Source organism: Lepisma saccharinum, chromosome 7, assembly GCF_977018435.1.
Source record: "Lepisma saccharinum chromosome 7, izLepSacc3.1, whole genome shotgun sequence".
Taxonomy (NCBI): domain Eukaryota; kingdom Metazoa; phylum Arthropoda; class Insecta; order Zygentoma; family Lepismatidae; genus Lepisma; species Lepisma saccharinum.
Genome location: NC_139235.1, coordinates 34868866 through 34881927, shown reverse-complemented (window position 1 = coordinate 34881927; position 13062 = coordinate 34868866).

The window sequence follows — 13062 nt, the reverse complement described above, 5'->3', positions numbered from 1 at the left end:
GGTACACTTTTCTAAAGAAGTGGTCGCGTCGATTCAAAGGTAATATATAAATCTTCATCACAATAGTATATGACCGACCTTTTCTTTTGAATTTTTCAAATGGAATTTTCCGAGACGAAATACTTACATAAATGACACGAAACATTGGGGGTTACAATATACTCCTGTACTTCATAACTTTGTAAGAGGGAAAACTATACTTAAACCTATATATTAAGAGAATTTTGAACATATAGATGATACTGAGACAAGAAAAGTATGTGTTTCCTCTCAAATTTCGAAACGAGACTGAAATAAATCTCTGCAAAATCAAAGCGAGGCGATACTCGATGTCCGAGATGATCTCGTTCGAAACTTTGGTTTCATACAGGGTGACAATTAATTAATGACCACATTTATATTGTAAGTTTTGTGGTACTAATTTGGTTTTTATTTTTCATTTTAGGTGAATATAAAGATCGACCTTTGCAAAATTAAGTGGTGTAACATGGAAAGGTGGAGTGCACAACAGCGAGCAGCAATAGTGGAATTTTATTTCGCTAGCAATTACTCGGTGACCACTGCTCAAAGAAGGTTCCGTGCAAGGTTTGGCGGGCGTGCATGTCCTTCGAGAAAATCAATTCTGCGATATGTTGCATCCCATAGAAACAGAGGCAGTGTAACTGATGCTAAACGTACTGGTAGGCGGAGATCTGTGCGCAACGAAGAAACAATTGCAAGGGTGAGAGTTGCAATCACAAACAGCCCAAAGAAATCTGCAAGAAGGTTGTCACAAGAAGTTGGTGTCAATAAAGAAACAGTGCGCAAAATCCTGAGAAACGATTTGCACTTGTTTCCGTACAAACTTCAGGTATCCCATCAGTTGAAACAGACTGATTTTCAAAAACGTTTAGCGCTTTGCAACACAATGATTGGACATACCACTAATCCTAATTTTGGAGAGAGGCTCATAATGACCGATGAAGCTCATTTTCATTTATCCGGTTATGTGAATAAGCAGAATGTGAGAATATGGACTGGAGAAAACCCTAATGAAATCCACGAACGTCGTACACATAGTGCAAAAGTTACTGTATGGTGTGCATTATCGAGATCATGAATCATAGGTCCATATTTTTTTGAAAACGCAAATGGTGTTACTGTAACTGTTAGCGGTGACCGTTACAGACAAATGTTAAGAGCATTTTTTCCCCTGAGTTACAGCGTCGAAACCCCAATTTTGAGGACATGTTTTTTCAACAAGACGGTGCAACAAGCCACACTAGTCGTGAAACAATGCAATTATTGCAACAGAAATTTCCCAATCATGTGATTTCGAGATTTGGTGACTTTGACTGGCCTCCTCGTTCCCCGGACTTAACTGCTCCAGATTTTTTTTTTTATGGGGGTACTTAAAGTCTAAAGTCTATGCCACGAAACCAAACAACTTACTGGACTTGAAAAGAGCCATAAGAAATGAAATTGACTTGATATCATGTGAAACACTTTCAAAAGTTATGGATCATGTATTTGTCCGTATTCAGGAATGCATACGATTCAATGGAGGGTACCTCAAGTCTGTTATTTTCAAAAAATAAGCAGGGTTTGTTATTTTCCTGTAATTTCATATACCATACTACCTACTCCTTTACTTATGTAGCTGCAAGTTTAACACACAAAAAATTATACTCAAAATGAATGTGGTCATTAATTAATTGTCACCCTGTATTTGAAGAAATTGGTAAAAATAAATTTAAATTACTGTGTGTCTTATCAGACATACCAAGCGTATAATTTATTGACTTCTTTTTATTAAAATGTCGTGTATTTTGTTTACTGTAATTGCAAAGTTAATGCATTAGTAACAATTGCGAGCCTGTGCTGCCCGGTTTAATCTATTTATAATATAATTCCGTATTTCGACGGTTCACAGCATCAAAACAAGATATAAAGCAGAAAAACGTTATTAAGAAAGTTTTGCTTTAATGACATATACGTTGTGAAACTTTGAGTGTATAACGATCGAATCTTGCTAACTATCAGGTAAATAGATTAATCACCGTAATAAGCAATAAAGAGAATTAAACTGTGGCTGTTCTCCGAGAGTTGCATTGTGGAATACGGATGACAAGCCGGTTTCCCGAGCGAGGAGGCCGATCCTCGGGTAAAAAAAACAACATAAAAATACAACTTTGGAGACAATGAACGGGTTCGATTGAAATTTAAGACAGCCAAGTATCAGATTCTGATCGACAAAATCCCAGAAACACAACATGATAGGATGTGAATTAAGGGAGATATTAAAGGTTAATGAGCGAGATTTGATGACAATAGGTACAGACTCCTCGTCGCTCTCTACGATGCGACCGTGCGGAATATAACGGGTCCGGCGAGAGGGTAGCCTCCCTTCGAGGAGTCGCTGTAGATAGGTCAAGGAACTCAAATTACACGGGCAAAGATAAAAGGGTAGGATCCCACGGTTTGAGTACGATTTAACAAGGCTTAGACAGAGAGGGTATCATAACGAACATTTGGAATATCACATAAATAGACAAGCGGAGAAAGGGGAAAACACAGTTTCTTTGACAACCGCTCTTAAAAGTACCCGCCTTGTGTGTCTAACCCATCAGTGTTGTATTTAGTTCGTCCGGGATTGTTTACAAACACGATGGAGTAGAGACCGAAAAAGAGCCCACGTGGGGGCGTCCTCCCCCTTGCCTCCCTCGAAGATGCTGAGCTCCAGAAGTGTGAAGCCTTACCGTCTGGAAGCCATCTCATTCATCACGCCGCCAAGAGCATCATCTCCAAGAGGATTACATCAAACATATCCGGCAAAGCTAAGCCGAGTGGTAAGTGAAAATGGAAGCTTCGTTCTCCCCGTCGTAATTATAAACGCCCAATGAACTCGCATATTTACGTATAAATTACTCATTGACATTGCTTATTACGGTGATTAGATCGTACCAGCGATAATTTTACCATGTAAATCAGAGTACAACTTTCAGTCATTCAATTAGGCAAAGTACTTAACCTTCAGATTGTACGACACTATAAATTGTCGATGTAATTATATAACGGTGATCCAAGTTAACCTCAAAAGTAACAATATAAAGATTGACCTAATAACATTCAATTATACCTGCATAAAGGAGTAGTGTTTTCGTCCATGCTTAAGCTCCTACCTGAACATGATACCCGGAAACGGGAGCTCAAAATGTAAAAAATAAGAAAAGATTTAATCAATGCTACGGTCTTTAAACATCACCCGAAACTAAATTTGTATAAATTAATGATGTCTTTTGAAATGCCGAAGTATACGTGAGAGAGTGACTGTAGGAATGAAAGGGGCATTAATGTAAGTGTTTCATGCATGTGCTCTTATCTAGCAATTATATCATATAAAGTGAACTAACCCTGTGGTGTGTAATTTGTTCTACCCTATGTAATCTCTTGGGCTCCAACTGATGGCACTTACCCTGGCACAAAAGGTAAATATTGCATGAATCATTGCCTTTTGTTTATTTGTTTCTTGTTTGTTTACATTACCCATGTAATGTACAGCCAGGGCGTCGTCAGGCACACAATAAGGTAGACGCCGTTATAACTGGTGACACAATGTACGTGTTGCTTATACTAAACATTTCGTGGGTCAGGACGAAATATCTCGCCTTGTAATTGAAGGGGCCAACATGCACAGAGCTTTGGATTTCACATTAAACTGCAGATTCAGTCCCGATTAGCCCATGAAGTGAATATACATAGAATAAGTTTTAACAACTTCTGAGTGGACACCGAAACAAAAGAAAAGCACAAACAAGAACGAGAAGGGCCTCACCACACAGGAGGGCCTCCCCAGATAGCGCAGTGGTTGCGTCGTCGCCTTGTAATCAAGGGATCCCGGGCTCGATACCCGGTGGAGGGCACAGTGGTTCGGATCCCACTTTAAACCGTAGGTCCAGTCCCGATTATCCTTACTGTGCATAAAGTGGACATAAAACACCAACTCAAACAAACTCAATCTCACCACAAAGGAGACGAGATGAGGCTGTGACAATTCTCGACTCGTCTCATCTCGATGCCATTTCCTAGGTCAAATGAAAGGTTCCCCTTATCTAGACATTAGAACAGGGTGCAATTTGTGATTTTATCAGAGGACGTTAACTTACTTTTACCTAAGTATTAGATATAGTATTTAGAATTGGACATTAATCGCTTAAAATCTAATTTTGATATCGAATGCAACACAAACACAACGCCATTTCAAGTTAAACCCTAAAGTCAAACTGGAAGAAAATTACATTAGTCAAATGAATGCACGGGATAAATGAGACTCACTGCAGGTCCTACGGCTTGCCAGTTGACTTGTCAAGGCCACTGTGCTATCTAGACTAGACATCATTCAATTTCTTGCAAATTTATCTGCATGAAAGCAATGCACTGGGGGTATAAGGAAAGTATGTTTAAAACTTCTAAATTAGTTCTCTAATCAGTTAAGGTTAGGTTTATGACACTTCACATTCGGCTGGTAGATATTGGTAGATTTTTGATTGAATTCACAAGGTCTTTGAGCAAGATGGGAATGTTTGATTGAGTGATTTAGTTTATTTTACTTCGCATTTCTGCAACTTCTGGCTAATCGCGAAGATAAGGATAAGTGATGATATGATGAAATTGATGAAGGAACACCCATGCCCAGGCTGGGATTCGAACCGGGGATCTCTGGCGTCGTAGAACGCTATGCTAACCCCTCCGCCACGGGGGCTGGCGAGGTGGGAATGTGTTTTGGATTTTCTTTGTAGATGCGAAAATCTATAACTGTGACGCGCACATGCTTTTGCTTACATTAAAGTTCACCTTTTCACTTAAACGAGGAATTGCCAAGTCACCTTAAAACATACATGTATATGCATTTAATACTACTAAATACGAAAAGAAACCTTCGCCGGCTCTTCATATTATCCACCGAAGATTGAGCGTTTGGCTTTCCTTGCTTGCTCCGACATCTGAAGAATTTCGGTTTTGTATATGTAATGATAGTACTTTCAGTGCTTGAAGAACGTCGTTAGGTACAAATAATTATGTTCAAATAAATGCTTTGTCAAATGTTTTACAAATATTCCAAACTTGGACCTCTTACGACTTGATCGGGAACCATCTCCACTCAATATTTTTTTTAAAAAAAAATACAACACCCTATAGACGTCTGAGGAAATACCGAATACATGAAATTAAAATGAACTGAACTGATGTGGACTCTATAAGTATGATATATTCAATAATATGCTTTCTATATCCAGTTGGTGAGAGACGATTATTCCTGGTTGGGATGGCTGAAGATAGAGGAGAAAGGGGAATCATCCTCACCCCCTTCAATATCACCCTGAATTAAAAATCAATAGATGTATCTTTGTTCGCAATTTTCACATTTCGAACTCCTGATATTCCGTTTCGTTAATTTCAAAATGAGCCTATGAACAAGGTCCAGAGCTTTATATTTTTCGGAATTGTTATCTGGTTAAAATCTGTTTTTAAAATGGCCATAAATACTAAGGAAAACAAAGAAATAAAAATTATCTATGCCAATTTTTAATTTAAAAAAAACAACAGGAAATTCTTGTGCTGTTCTAAAATGGAATATTTCCGATGCCTTCACATTATAGCTGTAGGTACTACCTTTGAAGTAGTATATGCGTAGTATATATATGCGTGTGTGTGTGTGTGTGTGTGTATAATTTTGTATTCCCCCCAAATGAAAAACGTTCCTGCGCCACTGCTGCGTTGTAGCATCGCGGAATGAAAGGGCACAGAAGAGTGTCGCATAATAACTGCAACTTCCATAGTTTGATAAATATTGCGATATAAGTATCATAAAAGATGTGAAGCCGAGTGACGAGTGGCTAGTGACAGCATTAGCAATTTGGAAATACATGCTAACAGAACCAAACAGGACCTGCCTAACCTATACCCAGGGGCGCCGACTTGTAAAAATTATTGGGGGGGGGCTCTGATCACTGAAATAATTTAATGAATGACTCTCACTCTCTCCCTTTTTTAAGTTTTGGCCTCAGTGTTCGGAATCTCATAAAAGCCCATGAATTCCTCAAAAATATCAAAATTTTTATTCAAAGTTCGAATGCAGAATATTAATTGTCCACGGATGGACAATGTCACAAGTTTCGTCAACCAAAATAGCAAAATATTCCCGACTTTTATTATCTGCTACCACGGAGCGCAAAACAGATCTCCCTAATATATCAATGATCTCGTTCTGAATGTCATGTGAGAGCCATTTGTAGCCCGAACGTCCCATCCACTACCCTAGTTCATGCACATCGTATTTTGAAACTCTTTTTAGTAAAAATTTTAACAATACTCATAATTACATACTTAGTATATAGTAATAAGTCATGTGTTTTGCTGTCTCTGGTCATAGCCCCTCCCCCCCCCCAAAGTTGATGGTTTAGCGGTCTCAGCCCCCCAAATTGATGATCTAGAACATTTCAAATGTGTATTTAAAGTTAACTTCATGTGGCGCAATTCAGAGTAAACTTTACAAGTGAAGCAAAATAATACATTAGATCCTCTAAAGCAAAATTATTTGGGGGCTCTGCCCCCACATCGTTAACATTGGGGGGCTCGAGCCCCCCCCCCCAAGCCCCATGCCTATACCCTACATATAATAGCTGAAATAGGCAAAATTTGAACTGCCTAACATATTTACATATTTACATGCTTATTTCAGCTATTATATGCCTGCTTGGATAGGTTATAGGCAGGTCAGGTTTGGTGCTGTTAGCATGTATTTCCCAAGGTGCTAATGCTGTCCCTAGCCGCTCGTACAGAGTGATTTATAATGCTAGATTCTCAAGCAGTGGCGCAGACCCCTAAATCATTTGATGCGAACTGTACCCCTTGTACCCCCTTCTCAAAAAAAATTGCATGCACAAGATGGTGCTCTTTCAAAGAAGTTCGTTTTTAGTGGCTAAATGTAAAAAAAATCTTGTGTGCCACAAAATATCCCTATCCAAAAGAACTCAAGCACTGTGGCACTGGGTCTGTCCTCACTGAAAGCTTTATCCTAAAGTAGAAACTGCTTAAAATGGGTGCAAAATGATGTAGTAAGTGCTTGTGCATGTTTCAAGAAAAACGTTAAAAACCTTGAAAGAAGCCTTAATTTTTTCACAAAAATGAAACAAAATCAAAATCAATTTGTGAATATTGCGTTTCTATTTGCCATAGAAAGTGTGAACACACCCGCACACAAATAATTCGTGTATGGAGATTGAACTTTGTACCTCCAAGTAAAAACGTTCTTCCACCACTGCTCGCTACCCCTCGGTGCGCGGCACTGAGTGTCTCTTGGTCAATTCCCTCTAAATCTGTTCATCCTCCTCGCCCCGGTTAGCCAAAAGTGGATGTAAAGGACATTTTAATAACAAAAATACAAACATATGCATAACTTTACCGAGAGGAAGCCCAAGGAGAAATTGCAAATGTGAAGTAATCCAACAGACCGAAGCGCTAAACTGAAATTCAACAATGAATGGTAGCAAATAAAGTATATTGAAGAAAACTATAGTAAATACTGTACTGTAATAAACAAATATACCTTGTGATTAGAAGATTACATCAGCAATCGAGACTGAGCTCGGGAGAGGGATGAGTGCTGTCCGATTTATGAAGAGAAAATAATCTACGTGGTGATTACTGTTATAAAGACGATTTCACATTGTTTGGGGGGGAGAGAAAGAGACCGAGCGGTACATCTGAAACGAAACAAAACTAAACTTACTTTTTTTTTAAAAAATAAAAAAAGATACTATTTTCATTATTTTAATGGTCGTTTCCACATTCTTTTTTAATTTTTCGATAAGACATTAGTGGGTGCCCAGGCCTCCATGGCCCTCCCGCGTGGGCAAGCCTATGATTGTGCCCCCACCAGAAATCAATCCCGAGTCCCAGAATTACAAGCCGATTACATTTTAGGAATATAACTCGCAAAAGGCACTGTGCGAATTAAGATTTTTTGCTCTGTGGGAATTGGGCACTCAATGGCGTGTTTGTCATTTCATTGCGGGAGGAGCTTTCTATCGATATGCAGATTTATATATGGCCTTTTCTCCTTGGTGGAAAAGAACCTGCGGTTGTCTCGGCTCTTGTGAAGTTGGTCAGTTTCAGAATGGTGTCCTTATTTAATCCACAATGCCGCATAATTTTCGGCAGGGAAATCTTTGATGACTAGATCATTAATAGACACGAATGATTGATTGATTTGCATTATTTTACTTCACTTCTTGTACCACTTTTGGCCAATTTGTGAAGATGGGGAAGAGTGATGACATGATAAGATTGATGAATGGACACTCACAAACTTCCATGCCTAGACCAGGATTCGAACCCGGGACCCCTGGCGTCGTAACGCGATTTGCTAACCACTCCTCCACGGGGGGCGGCTGGACACGAATGAGTTCTTACCATATACTTTCAGTCTCATTTTCTTTGAGGGGGATAAATCATCCCTCCTTGAGGGGGGAAATCCCCGGCACCCCCTCTTCAATTTGCACCCTGGCGAAAGGAATAACTAGGCAGCATTTCTGTCTAAAGCCATTTCGCACTAAAGTAATAATAAATGTCGCTAAAAGAATAAACGCACAAAGAGTGATGCAGATTCGTATAAGAATTGATCATAAAATCACGACAATTTCCTAAGATTGAGAAAAAGGAGGTCAACTGCGGAAAGATATTGTACGAATCGGAAACGCATTCGTATCGAAGCATGTGTTTCGTCTTGCAACCTAACGGTTAACTTGTTTTATTCTACGAATCTATGCATTTGGATAAAAATAACGAATTTTGTTTTCTGTTACAAGTCTGGAGCCCGGTAAATACACTCCGGTTTTACTCCTACAAAAATAGCTGTTACTTTATGATTCATTTATATGCTTGATTGTACCCAGCCTACCCCAGGAAAATTGAATCAATAAAAGTGAACTGCGATAGTGTCAAATTATGTGTATATAAACATTAATGGCCTACCGCTTCAAAATTTGTTCAGAGTTTAGACATTATTAAATAATTTATACATTTTCCGTCTATATACATCTTTCAAATTTTCCATTACATCTGTTAGCAAAATTTATTATGTGCTACGTGCTGCTACCTGTTAATTAAAAATTCAACTTTTTCTCTACATGAATTTTGTTTGCAGAAAGTCGCAATCATGCATAACTGGATTGATTACCAGTAGGAAATTTCCAGTTAGGCTTGGACTAGTTCCGTGGTACTGGCTCATCTGCTAGTTTTCGTCTCACACGATACTTGTTACTGTACTTGTCGGTATGCTTTTGTTCCCTTCCCACAAGACATTGCGCAGAGCAGACAAGCTGAAAAGATGGACGAGCGATTTGAAGAATGCTGTATAGGAATAACTGCTGCTTTTATTAAAAATTAAAATTAAAAGAATTGAAATAAAAGTATTTGCAGGGACCAGAAATTGGCTCGAAAGAGAGTATGGTAATCAACGTGTACTCAACAAGGTATTTAATGAACTCGGATATGTAGGCTACAGTTCATGCATGAAATTCGCAGGATTCATTCATAACAATATATGTATGTTGTAACGACTGCCATGTTAGGCAGATTTCAGTTTTATATTGGCATTTATCTTATTCGTATACTTTCAAGTTTATACTTGGATAAAATTATTTATACTTAATTGTTTTCATAATTCATATATATATATACGTTTTATCTTATATTATTCGCGTATTTTTGCAATATTTATTCAGAATTTATAGGCTAAAGATTATCCCAAATAATATATGCAACGTTTTCATTGTTTTTGAAGCACAAGTTAAATACATTTCTTCTTAATATCGATTTTTGTTCAACAATGTACAAGATTGAAGTAATTTGTCTTTGTTATAAACTAAATCTTTATTTAATCATTTTTTTATGTACAAGGGCAAATATGATTTATTTGATAAAATCAGTTTAGTTATTTCTATATAGTTTAATATTGTAATATTATAGCAAAGTATTTCTCCCTCGTTTTCAATAAAATATCGTATTCCTATTGGCTGTTTATGTTAGGAGTGGGGGAAGCACGCTTCGTGTTCTTCGCGATGTAAAAACTTCCACGTTGGCATTTTTAATTGTTGCCAACCTGAACTTTAGCTTACTATCGCTAATTAACATTGATGTGTTATATAAATTATCAGTTTTTCTTGTGCTATTTTATGTTATGAGTTTGTATTGTAAGTTAGAACAATCTGTTATGCTGCGCCTCGCGCTTGAGGTAGCAGTTGAGGTCTTGCTATTAACTGTGAAGGCGGTGCGCGGACTTTGGTGTTAAATAAATTGCTTGTCACTGCCTGCGAGCGTGCATGACCCAACAAATTATAACTTTTAACTTGTGCGAATCAGTATGTACGCGCGCGATTCGTGATTAAAGATTTTGGACATTTTAATTATAAAGTATTTGGAATTTTATTTACTGTCACGTGTCGCAATTCGGCGGTTTCCTTCCTGGAGGAAGGGTGGATCGTCTTAATCCCGATGCCTGGGTGAGAACTGGTGCTCCCAACTGACCAGCCGGAGCAAGGAGCGGTGTGTTGCCAATTCGGATCTCCATACCCTGGAGTTACGAGTGGTGGCACGTTGATTTTTTTTTTCTTTTTTAATGTCCACGTTGGGAACCACAAATGCAATGCAACGGCACTTTGCTAGGGGCGGCACGATTGTTTGTTTTAAATTTATAAGGACTACCTAATTCTCGGATTGCCTCTTTCTTTCTCCGGACACACGAATGGAATGACTTAATGTAGTTGTATTGTAAATATAAGTTATCGAAGAATATTTCTTATGAGAGATAGAGGCTAGCAGGGCTCGGAACTAGTTTACTAATTTGTTGTTTTAATTACCGACGTTGTTGTTTGGAATGTACAGTAGTATTGTGCTAAGAGGATTTGCACTGAAATAAGTGTAGGTGAACAAGACTTCGTGGCTCTCAGATGCTTAACCTACGAAATCTTGGACACACTGACTGTACTACAAATGGAAATACGTTTTGGAAATCTTGAAAAGATAAAATTTGTTGAATTGCTAGGCCAAAATAGCTTTGCGGGATATAAACTACATTTTCCTGTGATGAAATTAAATAACCTTCTGTCCACATATCCATATTTCAACAAAGAATGATTAGAAAATGAATTAAAGAATATCTATGCTGATGAAGAAAAGCATTTACCTCCTGCAGACCTTCTAAAATTAATTCAAAAATGTAATTGATACTTTTGCGACCAACAAGAAACGACGCATGGACCTGCTGTATAAAAAAATATAAGGTAAGCAGATTTTTCAACCTACCTAGTATTTATTCCTTAGCTTCGCCACTGGTATACAATGTAACATGTAACAATCAAAGTGTGAGTAACAGCGGCCCAGATAGCGCGCTTCTAAGGAAATTCACATGAAAATGAATGAAGTATTATTTCTTGTATACACACATGTGAATGTTAGCAACATTTGTACCTTGTTGGATAGCTGATGACTCAAGGAAGTAATTTAAGTAATTATACGCTTCGTGTCATATCATTTTTGTTATTAATACGTTGCCTAATAAACTAAGAGTGTATTTTTTTTTATCATCACTTGTAAGTTTAGACCCACCCGTTACTTACATGTGATTGTTATTTGGGGAAAACTTTTTTTTTTCAACGAACCACTTATTTGTTAGCTATCAGAAAACGCTGAAATATGTGCCATACAATGAGCAGTTTTTTCTCAATTCACCTTTTTTATGTGGAAAATTGTCATTTTTTAAAAAACAATAGAAATTCGATTGTCTCGAAAACTACTAATTTTCGGACGGGGTATCATATGGTCAAATTTATTGCAATTTGTCTACTTTAACCCCTTTCAGGGAATACATCTAGTAATTACAAGTCACCCTGTATATGCATACATACAGGTATATACGTATATTATTACACTTTACACATATATAATGTTAATGTATCTGTGTGTGTGTAATTCTTGATCTCATGTTGACAAAGTAACATACAAGAGCCTACAGGGTGATTCAAAAGTTCCTTAACACCTCTCCCCTATAAACAGTAATGTAGTTAGATTGGGTCAATTGGTCATGGTAGAAACAGGTTATGCTTGAGGGGAACCACATTGATGTGTTCCAAGCGTATGTTAGCCAAATTTAGTTCAACTCAAAGTTTATAAATGGGAAGGGGGTGATGTGTATAGGCCAGTGGCGTGGCGTGGATTTTTAAAAGTGTTACCGGTTATCAGTAGGACATTTAAGGGAGACTTGGGCGCCTCCCCACCTCATGCCCCCCCCCCCCCCCAATGTCTTCCAAGTAGTTCATATAATATTAATCTGGTACGTATGCAATTCAATACTAGATTTTGGTAAAGTTATTAATCAGGAAAAAAAATGTTGACATAAGGACTAAAGTGAAATCGCAAACATTGGTTGTTGACACAATAATACGTAATTTGATACTTACAGAAACATCGAAGGCTACTTATAGAGCAGATCAATACCACTTTGAAAATAGTTATATGATGCTGGGATCCCGGGTTCGAAACCTAGCTTGGGCATGGGCGTTTGTGATGTCTATTCATCAATTTAATCATATCATCACTCATCCCCATCTTCGCAAATTAGCCAAAAGTGGCACAAGCGAAGCAAAATCAATCAAATCAAATCAAAAAACTTCTATGATGCTGTCATAAAGAGAAGTTTTTCATTTGAATTTGAATTTTTGGATGCGTCATGGTCATGGTCCATGTTATCCACATCTGAATTCGACACGTTTTTTTTTTCACCCGAAAATAGAGTACATGGCCAACAAAAGAGTTTCGACAACTGCACACATCCACATAACCACAGATAGTCGTTATACCACGAAACATTGAAATGTCGGTCATATCCAGCAGACGACTTGGTTTTTAAATCGTTCAAAATAGGCTTTGGCCTCCCTTTCGCCACAATTTCGATTTTTTCTGCAAAATAATGAACCGAAAGATTGCTTCAAAATATCTTCTATCGCACGATTACACACACTG